This window comes from Lissotriton helveticus, chromosome 2_1 (assembly GCF_964261635.1).
Source record: "Lissotriton helveticus chromosome 2_1, aLisHel1.1, whole genome shotgun sequence".
In the NCBI taxonomy this organism is placed as follows: domain Eukaryota; kingdom Metazoa; phylum Chordata; class Amphibia; order Caudata; family Salamandridae; genus Lissotriton; species Lissotriton helveticus.
In genome coordinates, this window is record NC_136059.1 from 1648971173 (window position 1) to 1648992731 (window position 21559).

The following is a 21559-nucleotide window of genomic DNA, read 5'->3' on the forward strand; positions in this document are numbered from 1 at the left end:
AAACGTTGGTGGAAGACCTTTTTGATACTAGACTGGGCCCTATCCAGGGATGTGAATGTATTTACAAACTTCCCCAGTTCCTTAATAAATGGTTCCCCAAAGAGACCACCTTGGGCCACTGCTCCCGCTTCCGAAGAGGCTAGGTCACCCAGCTTAGGATCCAATTTAATTAGGAGGGACCTTCTATGTTCGGTAGACAACGCGCAATTTGCGTTTCCCAGGAAAACCACTACCCTTTGCGCCCAGTTAGAGAGGACCTCAGGGGAGATGGCCGCCCCGGACTCCTTGGCTTCCTCCGCCATGTCCAGAATCTTCGTAATGGGGCCAATGGCATCTAAGAGCTTATCCTGGCAAGACCGCCAGGAACGGTCAATGCCTTTGCGGGGATCCTTAACAAATTTAGCCAAAAATGTGGCCATTTTCTGGTCCAACTCCGGGGTCAGGGCTACCTTACCCTCTAGTGTAGGCCTAGGGCATTCTCCGCGCAAACAGCTCCTTGCCTCCTTTTCCAGGGGCTTGCGGAGGCGACCAGCGACGAACTTCGCCACCTTCTCCCCGGGGGCCCAGGCAGCGGACCGCGGATGCATGATTTCATCCGGGTCCAACATCCCTGAGGTGTCCCGAGGGAGCTCGGCGGCGGAGCCCGAAGGGCGCCAAGAACGCTCCGACCCATCCTCATCATCAGTGTCCGCCGGGGAGGTAGGCGCAGGAGACAGAGGAGCAGCACCAGCTGATCCCGAAGGGCCCGGGGCCGGGGAAGACGCAGGCGCGGGATCCATCGCCTTAGCTAGGAATGCGTCACGTAACCTCTCAAAGGCGTCCTTGTCCACACCATGCGAATCACCCGGCACCACCTCCCTACAGGGTTTCTTAGGGGCCGGGGGAGTAGACCCCGTTGGGGCGGAAGAACCAGCAGCCACCCCTAGGTGCGCCTGGGTTACCCTCTCACACTCCTGAATAATATGTGTGGATGGGCGTTCCTCCATAGGCCCCACAATTTCAGAGACACATCTATAAATCGAGCTATCTACAGCTTGGTAGAACTCGTCGTCGTTGAGGTAGCCCTGCGACTCCTCCTCCTCGTAGTATTCGTCCCCCATCATCCCTAGCTGACCAGCACCAACCTAAGGACTCTTTACGAATGAAAAATGGGCAGGGGTCAACCTGGGGAATAGGACCGCTGCTTAGAACCAGAAGAAATATGTGGGCAGAGCACTGCTGCTTAAATTAGGTGCCCAGTGGAACCGGGAATTCTGGGGGGCACTCACCCCACTAGCGCGCAGGCCCTCCTGAAAGGACTGGGCCTCAGTCACCTCCCAGCGCGCTAGGCTCGTGAATGGAAGCAGAACCCACACTGAGTGCCCTTGAACGCCCGCAGGCGGCAACGCGGTCACGCCGCTATACAGACCCCCACCGGGGCGTAGGAATTATATGTGGGGCAATACAGGCTCAGCCGAGCGTCAGGGTGAGGCGACAGGGAGCACTTGACAGAAACGTTCTCCTCAGCGCGATTCCCCAACGGAAAACCGCGCCGAGGAGAACGAGACGCAACAGAACCCTCTAGTGGCCGGAGGCGGCCGAAATAAGGGCAAAGTCGCGTAGGAGCAAAAAAGGCTCCCGCGACCGAACTGGGCTCTGTAAAGGAAAACGGAGCACACAGCAAAGCCCCACAATATATCAATACACAATCATTACCAATTAAAATCCCAACAAACCCCAAATACAACAGAAATGAGGAGAGAGGGCAGAAAAACCACTTAACTGGCTGTGAAGCAGCGAAGAAAGAGGGAGTGGTCATGAAGGGGACGTGCTGTCTAACTACAGTGGAGACTGAGAAGGGACTATAATATGGACTGCCTAGTAGTACTCATGGGAGTTGTAGTCGATGGACATTGTTTTCTGTTTTGCCCATATCCTTTGTTCTAAGGTAGGGCTGTTGTTATTTGGTTTGTTTTTGGCTGCTGTGACTTTTGTAATAAAACAGCGAAGAAGGTACAAAAGCATAATCTGAAGCCTCCGGTCCTGACATAGAATCATTTATACTGCTACACTAACCCGCAAGGAACTAATTGACAATGTGCACACTTTATTCAAGAATGTGGTTGCATGTTTTGTAATAATAATCACTAAGCACTCATTCACTGCAGCAATGATAAACTCTTCAATCCCACTTGGGTGCATAACCAAGCATCCTTAAATGAATTTATTAGGCAGATCTTCATCTAGAAGACAGTGGCTAAAACAGTCATACTCGTGCAATTTCTCCATTTATAAGCTGTGTCACTCCACCTGGAAATAAAAAGCTGACTGCAGATCCTGGCTTATCAGACCTTGATTACCTTCCTCCTCGATAAACTGTTGTGCGGTCCGTCTTCTACAGCAGGAGATTTACCACACAGCCACATTAGACCTTTTTAGAGCATTTACCACTGAGGAGCTTGAGGCCACCTACAGAGCTCTTAAAATGAACTATTCGAATGCCGCAGAAGCTGATGTCTTCCTTGACAACTGCTACAATAACTTAGCTTTTAGATTTGAAACCCTGGTCTGAGCCAGATTTAGAAAAATCAAGGTGAACATGAAATCGACCATCTTGTGATATAAAGGGGAGCAGGCAGAGATTAAAAGTATCAGCTGCAACCTTGAATTTGTTGACCATAGAAACAACTCTCTGCAATAGATACTGCAAGACCATAGATTTATCGAAAGGGCCGGTAAGATCTCTTTCTCAAAATGAATCAGAGAAAACCATTCCACACAAGGGAGATCTTGACAATTAACCAAGAACAAAGGGGCATATCAGCAAGGCAGCGCTATGACATTATCGCCGCTTTTGTGTCCATTTTCGGGCGAAAAGCAGCGATAATTTCATCGCCTTATCAGCAAAGACACGCTATCGCTGTTTTGCTGATTTAGCGCCCCTTACAACAATGCCCAGCTTTGCATCTGTAATGAGATGCAAAGTGGGTGTTCCGTGCCAAAATAACTGGAGAAATGTCGCTAACCGACATTTCTCCAATTATCAAACTGCACGCAAACAAGCAGAGCAATAAGAAAAGGAGCGCTAACCACAGCTGTCGCTACTTTCCTTACACCTGCTTGTAATCTAATTTAGCCATGTAATCCAATAGGAGGTGGATTACATGGCTAAGACCACCCTGCCAAATCAGCAAGGTATCGCTGGCAGCAGTGCAATTATCCCTGGATTTCCAGCGATATTCACACTGTTTTCCAGCTAACGCATGGATTCCTATTGCTTGGGAGATAAGCGTTACTGATAGCATGCTATCGCTGCAATAGAATCCAGCATTCGCCTGCGAAAATTATCCTCGCGCTAAAAGCACTGAGCGATAATTATCGTAGGCCCTTGCTGATATGCCCCTAAGTAGGACCAGGTGTGTGCATTGGGCATTTTAAATCCATATGCCAAAAACATACAAACATACCACCCCTGTTTGTCCCCAAGCAAATACAAAGTCCTTCTGTCAAGATTTTTTTTTAATTCCATCTTAAGAGTTGACTCTTGATCAATGGTATGTTTTCAGTCAGCTCAGGACGTTGCAACATATGCTTGTTTGAGGCCACACACATGTACAGGTCTCAGAATATTGAGTTTAGTGGTTAACATGCCTGATTTACGGGATGTGTGACTGGCAAGTCTCCAGTTTGATTCCTAATGCATCTTCTAGTTGGTAAAATTTACCACTGCTAATTACTCTGCCAGAAATCTGTGCTAATCTAAATGCAAAAAATAGCTGGTGTTAGCACCCTACATTGAGCAGTTCGCATGTAAGATGCCTGGGCTACATCCCTGCAGAAAGCAACCAAGCCTACAACTGGCAATAATTATAGTTCTCTTGAAATAACTTTGCAACATATGATGTTCTATCATGCAAAAGATACAAACATTCCTTAAAGCTCCATCGCACATAACAGTACTTCATTTGTGAAAGAAGGAGTGCTGGTGCCTGAAACTCTGTTCAGAAGCTGGTGTTGGTATAATTAAACATCAGCGCACCCAATTCCAAAGCTGATAGTCTTTAATTCACTGCCAGACACTCCATGCCCTTTTTTCTCATTCTTGCAGTTCCTGCTTTCTTTCTTTGTGACCGTTTTAGCCATCTTCCTCACTCTTTCTAATCTGTGTGTTTTTCTTCTCTTGAACTCAGTAATCGAGGTTCACAAAAATGTGTGCCGGTGCCCCCACCCGGTAACCACCAGCTCAAATTAAGTACCGGCTCAAAGAATGGGTGGCTGATGAGTAGTGTCCTGCAAAGATGTTACTCCAAAAGAAACACAAATAGTATGTGTTATAATAACAACAACCCTGCTTTTAATTCTGTTACGAAGCCCCCATCACAACAATGGCATAACATGGCAATGTTGTTCTTAAGTCCTGAAGGGGCAATGTGCGTTATGAAATGCAACATTTGTTACAAATTACTCCATAATTCATTTGAAAAGAATGACCATATTCTCCATATACATTCCCAATCTGCCCCACCCACCGCTGAATATTTCTAATGAAGAGATTGCTTAGACTTGGAACAAAAGACAGAAGCAGCTTGCCCAATATTTGATAATAGTGCTACTTATGGCAAGCGTTGGATAATTTATCAAATTTCCTGAAATTCACAACAAATAAGCTGTCATATCCTGAACACCTGGAAGCTTGTAGATAGCAGATTCATGAATGCCAATGTAGCAAGCATTGGCATAGTTCAATCTAGAATTAATGATAGCATTAACAAAACAAGCTATAATGTGGCAAAGAATATTCATACGTTTTTACTTCAAGATTCTTTGGGCCCTATTATGACCCCACCACCGCATCGGGGCACAGGACCGACCGCCCATGCCGCGGCGTTCCTACCATTCCAATTAGGATGCGCCAGCCACACTGGCGGGCGCATCCCGCATTTTTAACATTGCGGCGGGTGGTGCTGTAAGCAGCACCCAACGCAATGTTTAAAATTCATGTTGTAGGTACCCCCCAATGTGCACCCGCACCCCCCAACAGCAAAGACCGCAAGCCTTTCCATGGCTGCAACACCACCATGGAAAGGCTGCTCAGCGCCCGCATCATAATATGGATGGCGGTGTCTTGCAGACACCGCCACCATATTATACAGGTTTTCCACCCGGTCGACGATTCAACCGGCTGAAAAGCGGCAGGCGGTCTTTCCGTCTGCCGTGGACCCCCCAGCCATCCTAATGTGGCGGGTGTCATTCATGGCAGGTTGGCAGACGGCAATGCCGCCATGGAAAGGCTGCTCACAGCCCACATAATAATATGGATGGCAGTGTCTTGCAGACACCGCCACCATATTATACAGGTTTTCCGCCCGGTCGACGAGTCGACCGGCTGAAAAGCGGTGGACGGTCTTTCCGTCCACTGTGGACCCCCCAACCATCCTAATGTGGCGGGGGTCATTCATGGCAGGATGGTGGACGGATCGCCCCGGCCGGGCCGGCGGTGGCTACCGCCAGCCCGGTGTGGACGATCCGCCCGCCATCCAAATGGGCCGCTTTATTTGGAAATAAGAGCCAGTGTCAGTACCTAAACCAGGCCTTAAATTCATCCAGCTAGCATCTAATAACTGGTGCTCTTCAAGATGTTTAGAAAGCATGTGCGCTAGAACTTCTCAACAATTCTAGTGACTGTTGGGAAAAGAAAAATAAGCCTATAGTTAGCATCTGCCCTGGGGTCTAAGGATGACTTTTTTAAAAGGGGTTGGACAACCCATTTCTTCCATCCACTAGGCACAGTGCAAGATGAAAACTGGTGTTATGGATGAAGGTAAAAGCATGTGTAACAATGGAAGATAAATATTTTAGAGTCTTGATTTACATCATCTGTGGAGCCCAACTTTAGGGAGGTAAGCAATAAGGATACCTCTGCTTCGTCCTTAATCATTGGGAGAGCTGTGAGAAAAGTGACAAACAAGGTTAAAGAATTGTACTCTACCTGCATCAGACTCAATGAAACTAGATGCTGGGCAATAAAATCATGACTGCCCTTGATCATCTCATAGAAAATATAGGCGACATTTTCACAAACTACTTGGAAGGGGGAACAGTCATTTTGGCACAGGGCAGATTGATGACAATTGAGACTGCCTGGAAAAAGAGCCCATGAGGAGTTATAGACCAGAGAAATTGAATTTTAAATACAAGAGTTCTTACTAGCATTAATAAACAATTTGTAATGCATGAACTTTAGACATTTGTGCAGTGCTTCCAAAGCATGATGTGTGCATACATATATGTTTATGTTTTGCTAAATGTAAGTTGTATATTTTTTACATTCATTTAACTCTGTTTCACTTCCCCTGATTCCAACTGGATCTGCCTAACCTACCCTCAAGCCTGTTCTACTCTCTAAAGAACAGTGGATTGCTATTTATCAGATTATTTTTGGTGTTTTCTTTAGTACTATATACAACCTGCTGGCAGCTTGTTAGCACCAGGAGCAGAGGTGAAGCGAAGGCCTCAATTAGAGTTTAGCAGAGCTGGTGCAACGCAGTAACTTTGTAATGCTTCCGCCCATCAAGCATTCCATTCTCCCACTCTATTTGGAGTTGGCGAAAGGACCATGTTTACACCACTGGCTCAGCTGGTGCAAACCTCTGACCTGGAGATCCATCCATCAAGAGACCATCAAGTTCCAATGATGGTCATCACACCCTATTGAGGGACGGGTCATCATCACTCATTTCCCCTGCCCGAAACATGATGGTGGTGGTTTACACAGTAATGTACAGTGGTTCTTTAAAGGTTGGGCCCTCTCAGCAAGCTTCAGTGCTCTGAAGGGGGTGTCACTGCCATGGCTTCCATGGCACGTGACTCAGACGGCATGACGCCTGATGTCAAAGGTCGTCAGTGCCGGCGTCGCGATACTCGGACTGGGAGATGAGAGAAGAATAGAGAAACGCTGATTCTTGTTGTCAAAGAGAGTACTTAGGGTACAGCTGGGTCTATTTGCGAGCGCATTTAGATTCATGTGGTTATTCTGTGCAGCAACCTCGATAACTTACAGAGTATTTTGATTTTGGCAGGTATTTGATTTATTTTGTGAAAGAACAAATGAAATACGGCTCATTCGTAAGTACCATTGACATCTTAATAATGTTTAAACTGTGCCGTTCCTGGTTATGAGTAGAATAGAGGATGAGATCTTTTTTCCTCTTGTCCTTACAGATTGGCTAGAGTTCTTCAGAGGTAAGAAGACTGATATTCTCAGGTTGTCTATAACCCGTTGGTGGTATAGACATTTCAGTAAGAGTGCCACGTGGTGTTTTCAGGCATGAATAGAATTACAACGAGTTTTGTGCATATGGAGCTAGTTAGTGGTTTGATTTGCTTCATTGTCTCACTTTTATGTAAGATAACACTGGGTTGCGTCTTAAGGACTGGTACACATTGACACGGGTGTGTATTTGTTTTATTGGTGCTCTTTAGGTGTAAGCAGAAGTGATATGTATATACTAAATTCAGGTTGGGTCTCTCCTTTTACATAGTATGTTATATTTGTATTACACTAGATTCTTTGTGCAACATTGCCGTCCTGAAGATGGTCTCGGGGATCAATTAGACTGTTAAGAGACCGAAACGTCGACAATACTACATCTTTTTGTTATATACCATACACTGTATGGTATATTCAAAGACAATGTGAAACTGATCTGTTTAAGTTTGGAATATGGTGTATTGTTAACCCATATTTATAACAAACAAAAGATGTATGGTTGCTACTGGGAGAAATGTAGACAAATTCAGTAGATTTTTTGTTGCCAGATAAGGATTTCGAATACTGATTAATTACTTTGCAATTGGATTAAAAAACATTTTTGTATCAAAAGATTTTGAGACTTTCCTGTTCTATTTGAAATATGTTCACATAAGTGACGTTACTAAATTTGAAAATAATGTTAAATGATTCCTCCTAGGACATTTGTACAGTTTGTTATGGCTTCCCTCACAGCACATAAATCTGAGACAGGCAGATGGGGATCTCTAAATAGGGTGGATAGACTTCTGCCCAAGTGGCAGAGGCAATGTGCTTATCCCTCCTGGCAGATGTGCTGACTGCCTACCAGGTTCTAAATGTCCCCTTAAGCATGGTCTACAAGGTTAAGGTAGACAGGGCATTTGAAATATTAGATGAGTCTGGTGGTGTTTGTGTATCATTAAGATATATGCACAATCTTGTTTATCTATTGCGGCATCCTCTATGATGTTATCAGCGTGCAAAGGCAAAGACATGACTTGTGCCTGCAAGAAAATGGACTGAATAGATGGGTCCTCCTCCTCTTCTCACACACATACACACAGGGTTTATGAACACTGAGGTCCTCATAGCATGGGTGAAAAATGCACACACACGAACAAACTTACACACCCTCCTTTGTTTATATGTATTAGTATTGTCAGAGCAAACAGAGAGGTGTTGAATTATTAGAGGCTACGAATCTACAGTGGGTAGAAAACTGGGAAAACTAGGTGGGCTTGGTGTCCCAAAACTTAGACTAATATATTGTAAGTTATTTACCTGAATGGATATCATCATGACAGACGCACAAAGACAGATTTGGAGACTAAGGTGCTTGAGCCATTAACATTCGCCCACAAATAATAGTCCTACATTTTTCAATTTATATATTTTTGAATACATTTGAGACTCCTAAAGTATTTGCCAATTATGTGTATTTTCAGAAAGGCACAATTGTAGTGTTAACCATAGTCACAGCACATCATACTCCTACTAAAATGGACACTTTGCCTAGTCATTCTATGACTGTGCCATAAGTCTAGTTTCTCCACCCACATGGGGATTTTAAATTCAGCTAGTCATGGCGACTTGTCTCTTCACCTTCTAACATGCTGCGCTGTCAGTGAGTATACCCCCAGTTCTACTTCAGACTCATGTATCAAGCTTTGCTGAACCACTGTAAATGTTTGCACTGTCTTTACAAAATGGTTTACACAATTGGGACCGTACATCTCTAAGTCTATAAACATTATGTTTATTTTTAAGGATCCTTACGCGCATTATACCTACTTGACAAACACTTGAGTAAAGCTGAAACGCGTCATTGTCTTTCTGTGCACGATTACATTAGTGTGCTTTAGCTGGTGTCCTGCTTCCTCTTTCCTGCAGAGAATTTTCTGTGGAGAGTTGGATTGATATGCATTTTTGTCAGAGGTCAAGGGCCCTCACAGGAATTCACAATTTGAGGTGGGTATCACAGCGTAGCCATGGCAGTATTGGTTCTATTTAATGTAACGCTGACACTGCCTCTCCAAGCTGGAAATACCTAATCAGAGGAACATTGGACATGCTGACTCACTGTGAACGGTAAGCAGGTTGTGTTGGGTGCTGCTGTTGAGCACCTCGTAGGATTAGGGTCGGAGGACTCTGACGGCAAAACTAACTCCTGCAGGGCCTACCGACACACCCGGCCTGTTCTTTTCCTGTTCGCACTCTGCCTATCTATAAACACCTCACTATTAGCATGTGAGTGTGCCTCTCTTTAACTTTAAGTATGACTCTCTTTGCTCTTGTTCTACATACTTCTCAACAAACTTCCCCCCCCTCTCGCTCCCTCTCACTCTAGGTGCGCACTTGTCTATCACATCTATGCCAGTCAATGTTTACTCTCTTTCTCCCACAGGCATGCCCTTCCCTTTCTCCTCTTCCCTGCAGGCTCACTCTCTCACTCTACCTGACCCCCAAACCCACTTAAGGGCATTCCTCACGCCTCTCCTCCAATCTGTCCCTCTCCTTTGTATGACTGTAATGGCCCTCCTCCTCATGTTTCCCTCCCACTCCTGCCTACCAGGCTTTCTCTCAAGCTAGGTTTCCATAACTCTTTACCTGCCTGCGCCTCTTCCTTCATGCCTCCCCTTTATATATATTTAGTTAGCCTCACTCCTGCCACCTTTAACGCCCATTTTTCTTTTCTGCATGGCCTTATCTCATCTATCTCTCTTCTGATTTGGCTTTGTCTCGTGGGGACTGTCACTCTTGGGCCTCGCTGTCTCTCCCTCACTGTGTTTATCTCCTACGTTATAAAAATGATTTAGGGAAGGGCACTCCTAAGTTACTTCACTTTTTATCAATTATATGAAAAAATACTCAATGCGTGCTACTGAGGTTCGTGCAATGTCCCAATTGCGCCTGAAACATGAATCACAACCAAGCGGAACCGCTTGTCCTCTGTGCACTGTTGCTTGTCCCTGTTGGGAAATTCGTAACTAAAGTTCATAAAATATGCTTTAACACATTCCACAAAAAGTTCAATTTTGGTTGTAATCAAGGTCTTTTACTAAACGTTGATTGTCCATCAGAACATTATTTAAATTCATAATATCTAGTGTACATGTACATTATATTCCTTTAGAAATCCAATATTTTTCACAATAAAGACACAAATGCCCAATTCATTTCAGGCCCTGTGGCCCTTCGTCAGGGGCTGTATCTGAAAAACATAAAATAATACATTCACTAAACTGATCAAATCTCCAATGACATTCGTTGCAGTCAATAACATCCTCACAACTTGTATAATAAGATCTCATACATCGATAATATATGAACTGAAATTCATATGTATGTTTAACAAATGAGAACACGTAATTTATAACATAATAGAAATCGTGGACTGTGTTCACTTGAAGAAACACTCACTCGTGTGTAAAAAACAAACGAAGAAAAAGAAAAAGAAAAACGTCCTCGTTAAGCAAGGCTGTCACCTGGTAAACTACTCCCTGACTATTAATGAAAGAAACCGGTCTTACTTTTTCGTGACAACATTGGAATGGAAAGTCAATGCATACGTGTCGCGAAACTGACCTTAAACCCAGCAACACTATGTTTTCATAAAGATATACGCTTCGGTTTCCAATTTACTGCGTGCCTGTAAAGCACATATGTAGGTAACTGTATTCTGTGAAATGAGAACCTAATGAAAATGTAAAAAAACGAGAAAGGAACGAATCACCAACCTGTCTTTAAACGGACTATCCCACGGGGTCAATTTCACCCTTAAGATGAAGTAATGTCCATGCTATGCAAACGCGACATGTAGTGCTGTTCTCTCTAAAGAAAACAACAGAAATAGGGGTTCAACGTGCGTGGGTGCCTTAGTTAGTTAGTGGCGAACCCGCCCGCCCAAAGGAAGTGGCCCGCCATACCTGGCTCAAAGTCGAAAGGATTCCCGTAACTCGAGGACGGAGCCGCTCGAAGTGGTAAAAGACGCCCAGTGTAAACAACGCTCTCTCACGCATGCGTGTTAAAGGGAGATCAATGGATGTAGAGAGAGGACTTACTCAATTATGAGGGGCTCCATACTAACGAAAGCGGCACGCCATATTAAAGCGTGTCGGGGATAAACCCTGATACTCACAGTCAATGAAACGCAACAAAAATGTGAAAAATAAATAAAGTGGTGTGCGAAAAAAAGATGATAATAAAATGGTGTTGAAAAAATAATAGTTATGAAAAGATAAACCTAGCACAACTCACCAGAAATAAAAAACAACTTACAATCCTCATCAGTGATAAAACATGATCACATCTGTAAATACATATTTGAACTCGGGTCTGCATGTTTTCAACAATGGTACAGCAATTACAAATAACATCCTAGATCAACTCTGTCATTGATCCCCTTGGGATCCTGGGTATCTAAACGTTTTATCCAAAATACTTCCTTCTGAAGTAAACATTTGGTGATGTTTTTCCCGGGTGTGGGGACCACCACTTCAAGAACCTGAAACTTTACTTGAGCAATAGAATGTCTGTTTAACTCCCAATGTACTGCCAAACTGCTGTTTGGATTCTTGTTGCGGATTGTACTTTTATGTTCAGAAATACGTGTTTTTACTTTGCGTTCCGTTTTGCCTTCGTACAATAGACCACAGGGGAATTTTATTGCGTAAATTACGTTCATGGTGTTGCAGTCTGCATTGTGTTTGGTGATGATGGTTTCCCCAGTGTGGGGATGCTTGACTATGTTGGTCACCATGACGTTATTGCACTGAACACAGTTTTGACATTTTCTTGTTCCTCTGTATGTTGTTTGAATATCTCGCGGTTTGTGTTTCAATAACTCCTTAATGTTCTGAGATCTTTTATAGGAAAAATAGGTTTGGGACATTGCGCGAACCTCAGTAGCACGCATTGAGTATTTTTTCATATAATTAAAACCATCATCACCAAACACAATGCAGACTGCAACACCATGAACGTAATTTACGCAATAAAATACGTAAAGTAAAAACACGTATTTCTGAACATAAAAGTACAATCCGCAACAAGAATCCAAACAGCAGTTTGGCAGTACATTGGGAGTTAAACAGACATTCTATTGCTCAAGTAAAGTTTCAGGTTCTTGAAGTGGTGGTCCCCACACCCGGGAAAAACATCACCAAATGTTTACTTCAGAAGGAAGTATTTTGGATAAAACGTTTAGATACCCAGGATCCCAAGGGGATCAATGACAGAGTTGATCTAGGATGTTATTTGTAATTGCTGTACCATTGTTGAAAACATGCAGACCCGAGTTCAAATATGTATTTACAGATGTGATCATGTTTTATCACTGATGAGGATTGTAAGTTGTTTTTTATTTCTGGTGAGTTGTGCTAGGTTTATCTTTTCATAACTATTATTTTTTCAACACCATTTTATTATCATCTTTTTTTCGCACACCACTTTATTTATTTTTCACATTTTTGTTGCGTTTCATTGACTGTGAGTATCAGGGTTTACCCCTGACACGCTTTAATATGGCGTGCCTTTTTCGTTAGTATGGAGCCCCTCATAATTGAGTAAGTCCTCTCTCTACATCCATTGATCTCCCTTTAACACGCATGCGTGAGAGAGCGTTGTTTACACTGGGCGTCTTTTACCACTTCGAGTGGCTCCGTCCTCGAGTTACGGGAATCCTTTCGACTTTGAGCAAGGTATGGCGGGCCACTTCCTTTGGGCGGGCGGGTTCGCCACTAACTAACTAAGGCACCCACGCACGTTGAACCCCTATTTCTGTTGTTTTCTTTAGAGAGAACAGCACTACATGTCGCGTTTGCATAGCATGGACATTACTTCATCTTAAGGGTGAAATTGACCCCGTGGGATAGTCCTTTTAAAGACAGGTTGGTGATTCGTTCCTTTCTCGTTTTTTTACATTTTCATTAGGTTCTCATTTCACAGAATGCAGTTACCTACATATGTGCTTTACAGGCACGCAGTAAATTGGAAACCGAAGCGTATACCTTTATGAAAACATAGTGTTGCTGGGTATAAGGTCAGTTTCCCGACACGTATGCATTGACTTTCCATTCCAATGTTGTCACGAAAAAGTAAGACCGGTTTCTTTAATTAATAGTCAGGGAGTAGTTTACCAGGTGACAGTCTTGCTTAACGAGGACGTTTTTCTTTTTCTTTTTCTTCGTTTGTTTTTTACACACGAGTGAGTGCTTCTTCAAGTGAACACAGTCCACGATTTCTATTATGTTATAAATTACGTGTTCTCATTTGTTTAACATACATATGAATTTCAGTTCATATATTATCGATGTATGAGATCTTATTATATAAGTTGTGAGGATGTTATTGACTGCAACCCATGTCATTGGAGATTTGATCAGTTCAGTGAATGTATTATTTTATGTTTTTCAGATACAGCCCCTGACGAAGGGCCGCAGGGCCCGAAATGCATTGGGCATTTGAGTCTTTATTGTGAAAAATATTGGATTTCTAAAGGAATATAATGTACATGTACGCTGGATATTATGAATTTAAATAATGTTCTGATGGACAATCAACGTTTAGTAAAAGACCTTGATTACAACCAAAATTGAACTTTTTGTGGAATGTGGTAAAGCATATTTGATGAACTTTAGTTACGAATTTCCCAACAGGGACAAGCAACAGTGCACAGAGGACAAGCGGTTCCGCTTGGTTGTGATTCATATCTCCTACGTTATACCTTCCTCGGCATATCCCCTACCTCCCATGTCCTCCATTCTCTACTGGCCTCTTCTCCTCCCCTCGCCCTACCTGCAACAACCCGTCGTCATCTAACCTAGGGTAACTTTCTCTTTCGTCCTGTCTGTCTACACTCTAACAATTTCTCAACCTATCTCTCACACTCTTCTGTTTTGCTCTGCCTTTTTTCCTGCTTATCTCGTGTCGCTCATCTGTGTGTGTTTCTGTTCTCTCCCTGTTTGTTTCTGTCTCCACTCCGTATTATGTCTCAGTCTCCTCTCCTTGTTATATTTTATGTTCCATTCCATGCTTGGTAAATACAAGTGGAGATTGTGGATGCCCCCATCTGGGTGCCCCTCCCACTTGTCCCTCTCTCTCATACACTCTTCCCATCTCTCTCATATTTGTTCACTTTAGGTCTTCAAGCACAGTTTCTTTCTAATCCCTTTTCAAGAGTTCCATCCCTCAAACCCACTCTCTCCTCCTCTTCTTGGGTATCTTTTAAGTACACAGGAGCACCCTCTTTGTGAGTTTATGGCCTGCTCTCCCCTTATTTCTTTCTTTCTCACACCCTCTTTCTGCTCCCAGTCTGGAGCTCATTAGCCACATCGTGCACAAACTACCTATCCCTTTCTATCTTCCTTTCTATCTGTAATTTGCAGCTCTTACCCCTATCTATTCACCATACGACATAATTCCACTACACAAATACACTACACACCACATAATTTCACCCCCCACAATTTCACAACTAACAATTACAATTCAACCTACATAATTCCACTCCAAACCACATACTTCCAGTCCACGCCAAACCAAAATACATTTGTAAAATGCATTGTCATTTACAACGCCAGTAGCTTTACCTCTTGCAAATGTGAGACCGATTGCATTGCAAATGCTTGTTGATTTTACAATAATAGTTCTCATACCTTTTAATGCAGACCTTCAAGCTGAGAGGGAAGGGTGGCAGGTCGCCTGTTCTGTGAAGCCAAGGTAGAGACAGACACAGAAAGATGAAACAAGCCTTCTCGGCAGGGTCCCTGCAAGAAATGTAAATGTGTGCAATTGGTTAATCAGCAAATGTAAAGGCTGCCTGCCAATCAATATATGGATTTAATTGAAGGAGTGTTTTGTGTCTTCATGGTGACAAAGATTCACTCTTTCTGAGAGGCATATTCCTTTTGGAAGGTAATGTAATGGCGTTATCAGCTGAATTCTGGAGTGTCTCCTTGTGCAGTGTGATATATATGAAGCACTTGTTTTATCTTAAATACAAAATCGTTTTACACATTTTTGGCAGCCTATCTTATTCTGTATGCAATATAACTTTAGAATAACGACTTCCATATTCACAGTGCTTTCAGACGCAGTCTGGGACCTTGTAGCACTATAACTACAAGTCACTATTCCCAGTGCACCAAGCAGGATTCAGTTCTTCGATTGTTTACCCACAGACATCTGCAGTGATAGCATTGACAAATTGAGCTTTCATAGAATGAAAGAATGTATTTATCAGGTTGACTTTAATTTGTTTTTTAATTGAAAGTGTGTGCTCAAAGGGTGTTTTGCGCATGTCTATGTTATGATATTGAGATAGTCATAGAAAAGGGTGGGAGCCTTCTACATATATTCACTAGCCTATAGTTATAAACAATTAGCTGAAGGTGCCCAAATGTAATTCCAAAAAAGGTGTAGTTCCACATCAGCTGTGCAAGAGATTATTGTTAGACCTGTCAGCATTCGGGTGGTCTTTCCCCAAACTTTTTGCCTTCCTCCTCCATTTTGTCTGATCTCGTTTTTTCTGGCCTTAGGACTCTGCACACTTTACCACTGGTAACCCTTGCTAAATTGCTTGTGCTCATTCCTTAAAACATGGTAATATTGGCTTGTCTCCAATTGGCATACTTAATTTACTTATAGGTCCCTTGTAAAGTGGTACTATATGTGCTTAAGGCTTGTAAATGAAATGCTACTAGTGGGCCTACGATTCAGAAAAGGGGGTGGTGATGAGCTACTAGTGGGCCTACAGCACTGATTGTGCCACCCACTTAAGTAACCCTTCAACAATGTTTTGGGTCTGCCATTGCAGAGCCTGTGTGCAGTTTTAAGCTGCCATCTCGACCTGGCTAAATAAACCTTTTGCCAGGCCCAACCATTCCATTTTAATATATATAAGTCATCCCTAGTTTAGACGCTGGACAGCCCAGAGGTATCTAGAAAGTTGGACATGTAATTTTAAGTTTTAAGTGTCCTGGTAGTAAAAAACCCTTACATTTGTTTTTCACTACTGCAAGGCCTATCTCTCCCATTAAAAAATGTTTTTATTAGGATTTTGCATTATGAAACAGCAGAACAATACAATAGAACCAAAATGTTAGGATTCACAAATGCAGGTAGATATATATGACACCTAAACATTATGGGGTTGATTCCGATTCGGGAAAAAAAACGTCCGTACGATTTGTATCTGGAGCCCTCTCCGTTCGAATTGTACCCGTCCGTCCGAGTCGCATAGTACGATCCGTATTCCGTGAATCCGTCCGAATCGTCGCGGTCCGTACGTATTACAAGGCTAAAACCGTGAACCGTACGACTCGTACACATGCCGTACGACTCGTACACATGCCGTACGACTCGTACACATGCCGTACGACCCTACAAGTACGATCCGGACCGGGGTATGAGGCCGCGATTCGTACGGTCCACATCAGGTAAGGGCGAGTCGTACGGAAAAGCACACAAACACATACACACCGTACGGTCCGTACACCCCATGATCGCAGGGGTACAGTGCGTACACCACATGATCGCAGGGGTACGCACCGTACCCCTGCGATCATGGGGGGTACGCACCATACCCGGGGGGGCCGTTCCTTACCTGTTTCGGCGCGAACTCTGCTTTTACGGCTGTTTTCAGCTCCCGCAGAAAAAGGGTCGTACAGTGCGTACTCAACACGTATCGTACTTGCTGGGTCGTAAAAACCAGCCGCGAACCGTACAGATGTCGCGTACAGCGGGTTCCAAGGGAGAATCGTACGGAGATTAGAGTCGTACGGTCTCTGTACGACTCGTACGGTGTACGGCTCCTGGTACGAATCGTACTTCGTCGTACATACGGGGGACGTTGCAGGGTACTATTCGTACAGGAAAAACGCTCCAAACCGCTATTCAGAGCGGTTTTTCCCGAATCGGAATCGGCCCCTATATGTCCGTCATGCAATACAATCGATAGTCTCAATTGTGTCAGTGTGAATTAATATGAAGAAATAATATCATTAAAATCTCAGAACAAAAACTTGGGAGTAGGGCATGTTCGGAGGTAGACACAATCTGTAAAGATTGGCTAGCAACATTTGGGGATCGTGGCAGGTCGGACACAGCATAATAGGGTTGTCAAAGTAGGGTAGAGTGGTATATTCGATGACCAATATAACTGTATAGCCCACGGAAAGTGGAGGTAGGGACAGGGCATAATAGGGTTGAGAAAGTAGGGTAGAGTGGTATATTCGATGAGCAATATAACTGTTTAGCCCAGAGAAAGTGGAGGTAGGGAAAGGCCTATCCCTCACATAGGTTAACATTGGAGTTGCCTAATTACATTAAATATGTATAATTTCCAAATGGGAAGAGATAACCAGTTTATGTTTGGTGTCTCTAGAATTCTAATCTAAAGTCCTGCCTTTTGGCAAATTAAGATTTTAGATTACAATTCTGAAAATGCGACTTTCAGAAATTTGGCATTTTCTTGCCTTAGCTATTTAGTGCCTGTAGCCTGCCTCTTGTCACATGACTGGATGCAGCTGCCAATTAAGCTACACGTATTCCTCCTGGACAGCCACACACAATAAAGAGCTTAGGTGTGCCTGGATGGGCCATCATGGATGGGAGGGAGGTAGGAAATGGACACAGCCCCCCTTATACCTGAATTGACTGCCTCCTGCCTCCCCACTGAGAGCTGCATATCCCTTGTACTTAGCCTGGAGCAGGGCACAGTAGGGAAGGCAGGATGCTTGAAGACTTCTAAGGCAAACCTCTAGAAGCTTTACCCCACTTCAAAGTCACAGCTGGGTATAAATACTCTACCTCAGACACAACCACTTCAGTACACTTCCGGACTTGTGGATACTCAGGTAGAAGGACTGCAGTGCTGTTACAAGGAATGACACTCTACTGGCCTGCTGCTCTAAAGGAACAGCAGCCCTACTGTGCTGACTTGCTGCCTGCTTCCCTCTTGCTTGCGGAAGAAGAACTGGATCTGCGATTTCTTCTTGAACTCAGGATCTCAGACTGACCACAAGGGCTAGTCTGGTGGCCTCTTGACCTGAGCCTCAAGGACATAAAAGGCTTTCCAACCAGCTCCTGGACCCAGCTGTAGTGTGTTTCTTACCCCCAAATGGTACCCCTCAGGTCTTGGACCCTTGGTGTTGCCCAACACACTAATATCAGGCTATTAGGCTCTATGTGACCACAAAACAGCCTGTTTGCACTAACACCTTGCAGCTCGCACCAAGAATCAGAGCGAGCCTCCACCAGCCCTTCTCCTCGCACAGCAGCATTAAACTCTGTGCGCGGGATGGCTAACGTGAAGCACCAGCCTGCCCATCTGTAAAGCTCAGCTGCTCTTTGCATCATGCTGACAACCGCTGTCCTTGCTCCTCCCGACCACCTCCAACAGTAACGAGGCTCTTTGCACAAAAACTTGAGAAGGTAAACCTTTGGCAGGACTAATCTGGGACTTTATCTGACCTGTGCTCCATCATGGTCTGCCTGAACTTCTGATTTTGACCTGATAGCCATGGTTGGCGCTTTGTGCTTTTAGGTGCTATTTTACAGTTTACTCTTTAAACATTCATTACTCCGATTATACTGATTGGAATTTTGGTGTTTTGGTCTTGTTTTATTTATTAAATACTGTTCTATTTTTCCAACTTAGGGGCGTATTGGGATGGCGGACGGAAATGTGTCCCGTCCACCATGGTCACGGCAAAATCACTCCCGACCGCACCGCGGAGAATCCGCGGTTGCGATTAGGATATTTATGACAAGAAACTCCGACCGCGGCGGACGGATCATAACAAACACCGTCTGCGGCGGACGGAGCACACCAAAGACCGCCATAAACGGACGGTTCCAAAGAAACACCCTCCGCCGCGTACGAACATGACCGCGGGAACAGGCCCAACTGCCGCCATACCTGCGGAGGGTCTGGCCGCGCGATTAGGATAACGCCACCATTCCAACGGAACTCACCACCGTCCTCGACCGCCGCGGAAACAATGCATCGCCAAACGGACCATGACTGCGGAAGGACCACACAAACACCATCCCTGGAGTATAAAATGAATCCCTCCCACTACCACAGTCCTTTGCATCACAGCATAACTGCAAGCAAGAGCCACAAAACCACTAACAGCAGACACACACAAACACACATACAACCTGCGCACAAACACACCCACCACACAAACACCCACAACACCATCTCTACACATCACATACCTGCACACCCCACCCCAACCCACCAACACCTTGCACATCACACACCATGGCACCTAAGAAAAATCCCAAGTTCACAGACAGTGAGTTGAAGGTCATGGTGGATGAAATCATCCGTGTCGAACCACATCTTTTCGGCACCCTAGTCCAGCAGACCACCTTGACAACCAAAAACAACATGTGGGACAGGATAGTGACCAGAGTGAATGCGTCAGGGACCGTGCCAAGCACCAAACACCCACCGAGTGGCGGGGGTGTCCCACCAGGACTGGCGGTGGGTGACCGGCCTGCACCCGGTGGTGGGTGACCGGCCAGGACTGGCGGTGGGTGACAGGACTGCACCTGGCGGTGGTTGACCAGCCAGGACTTGCGGTGGGTGTCCCACCAGGACTGGCGGTGGGTAACCGGACAGGACTGGTGGTGGGTGACCGGCCAGGACTGGCGGTGGGTGATCTGCCAGGACTGGCGGTGGGTGACCGGCCAGGACTGGCGGTGGGTGACAGGACTGCACCCGGCAGTGGGTGACCGGCCTGCACCCGGCGGTGGGTGACCCGCCAGGCCTGGCGGTGGGTGACCGGCCTGCACCCGGCGGTGGGTGACCGGCCTGCACCCGGCGGTGGGTGACCGGCCAGAACTGGCGGTGGGTGACCGGCCTGCACCCGCCGGTGGGTGACCCGCCAGGCCTGGCGGTGGGTGACGCAATGTGACTTCAAGGGGGGTTATCAACTGCCATTTCAAATTGCATAATCAAATGTATGTGTTAGCCTGCACCGCGCCCGCGGAATGCGTGCACCGCCATAGCGGCGCCAGTGAGTGATTATTTTCAAATGATGCACCATCGCGGTAGCGCGCACATACGGTTGCCGGTGTGTGAACGTGACGGTCGGTGCACATGTAGCCAATGGGAACAGGTTACGCGGTGCGCGTAAGCGCATTCAAAAATTGCGGAAGCCGTGCACCGCCACACCAGGGCGAGTCATTGGCTCTTTTTGAGTAATGCATCCAGGGAAAACCAATCGCTGCAGACATGTGCCACTGATATGAGCTCAGGGCCCTATATATGTGTGAAGATTTGATGCACACATTCACTGCTTCCAGCCACTGCTGCCTGCGACCGTCACCTCGACCTGCTGCTCCTGAGCTATTCAACAACTGCTGCCTGCGACCGTCACCTCAACCTGCTGCTCCTGAGCTATCCAACAACTGCTGCCTGTGACCGTCACCTCAACCTGCTGCTCCTGAGCTATCCAACAACTGCTGCCTGCGACCGTCACCTCGACCTGCTGCTCCAGAGCTATCCAACAACTGCTGCTGTTGTGCCACAGTCCTGGACCTTGCCATGTCGAGAGTGCGAGAGATCCGGTCTCGTCCCTTCACCGCAGCAGAGCTGGATGTCCTTGTGGACGGTGTGCTCAGCCACTATGAACGGCTCTACGGTGCCCCCGGACAGGTGGTAAGTGCAGTGGGTAACATGTTGGTGGGCATGAGATGGTCACTGACTCCTGGCTTCTGCAAGCTTTGCGGTGTGCTGTGGGACCTTCACATGTGTTGTACTGAGCATGGCTGCATGAAGATACGTGTTTCTACGATGTTTATGAATGTCAAACTGTCCACTGACGTTCCCCTCTTGTCTCCCATCCTGGTACGTGAAGCTGCACCTTTGCAAGGCCGTGTGGAGGACCATAGTCCGAAATGTACGGGCAGTGGGGGTGTGCAATAGACAACACACACACTGCCACAAGCGCTGTGACGACATATCCAGGCTCAGCAAGAATGTTGCGGAGATGACACTGGGGATTAGTCCAAGATCAAGCCGCCTTGCCCGACGCACCATGACCCCTCTAATGCACCGTATAATTGCTGTGACGCATCCTGACCTGTCCGCCCGGCTGAGAGGTGATCAACAGCAAACTAGCGGTAAGCAGACTGTATGTGTCTGTAACTTGTGAGTGCATGCATGTATTCGTGCTCAGACACAGTAGTGACATCCGTGGTGTGTGTGTTTTGCATTAATTGCATGTTGGTGCCATTAGCGGTGTGAGCGTTAGCACCCATGTCCGCCAGGTG

At 45.5% G+C, this 21559-nt stretch overlaps 1 long non-coding RNA gene across 1 annotated transcript in view; it reads right to left on the minus strand.

Annotated features, from left to right (window-relative positions):
• Nucleotides 1–21559, minus strand: part of LOC144819884 (uncharacterized) — a 207845-nt gene that overhangs the window by 93365 nt on the left and 92921 nt on the right. Inside the window, exon 3 of the long non-coding RNA XR_013607607.1 lies at nt 14926–15036. This is a non-coding gene — a long non-coding RNA (uncharacterized LOC144819884). The remainder of the gene's footprint in view (nt 1–14925; nt 15037–21559) is intronic.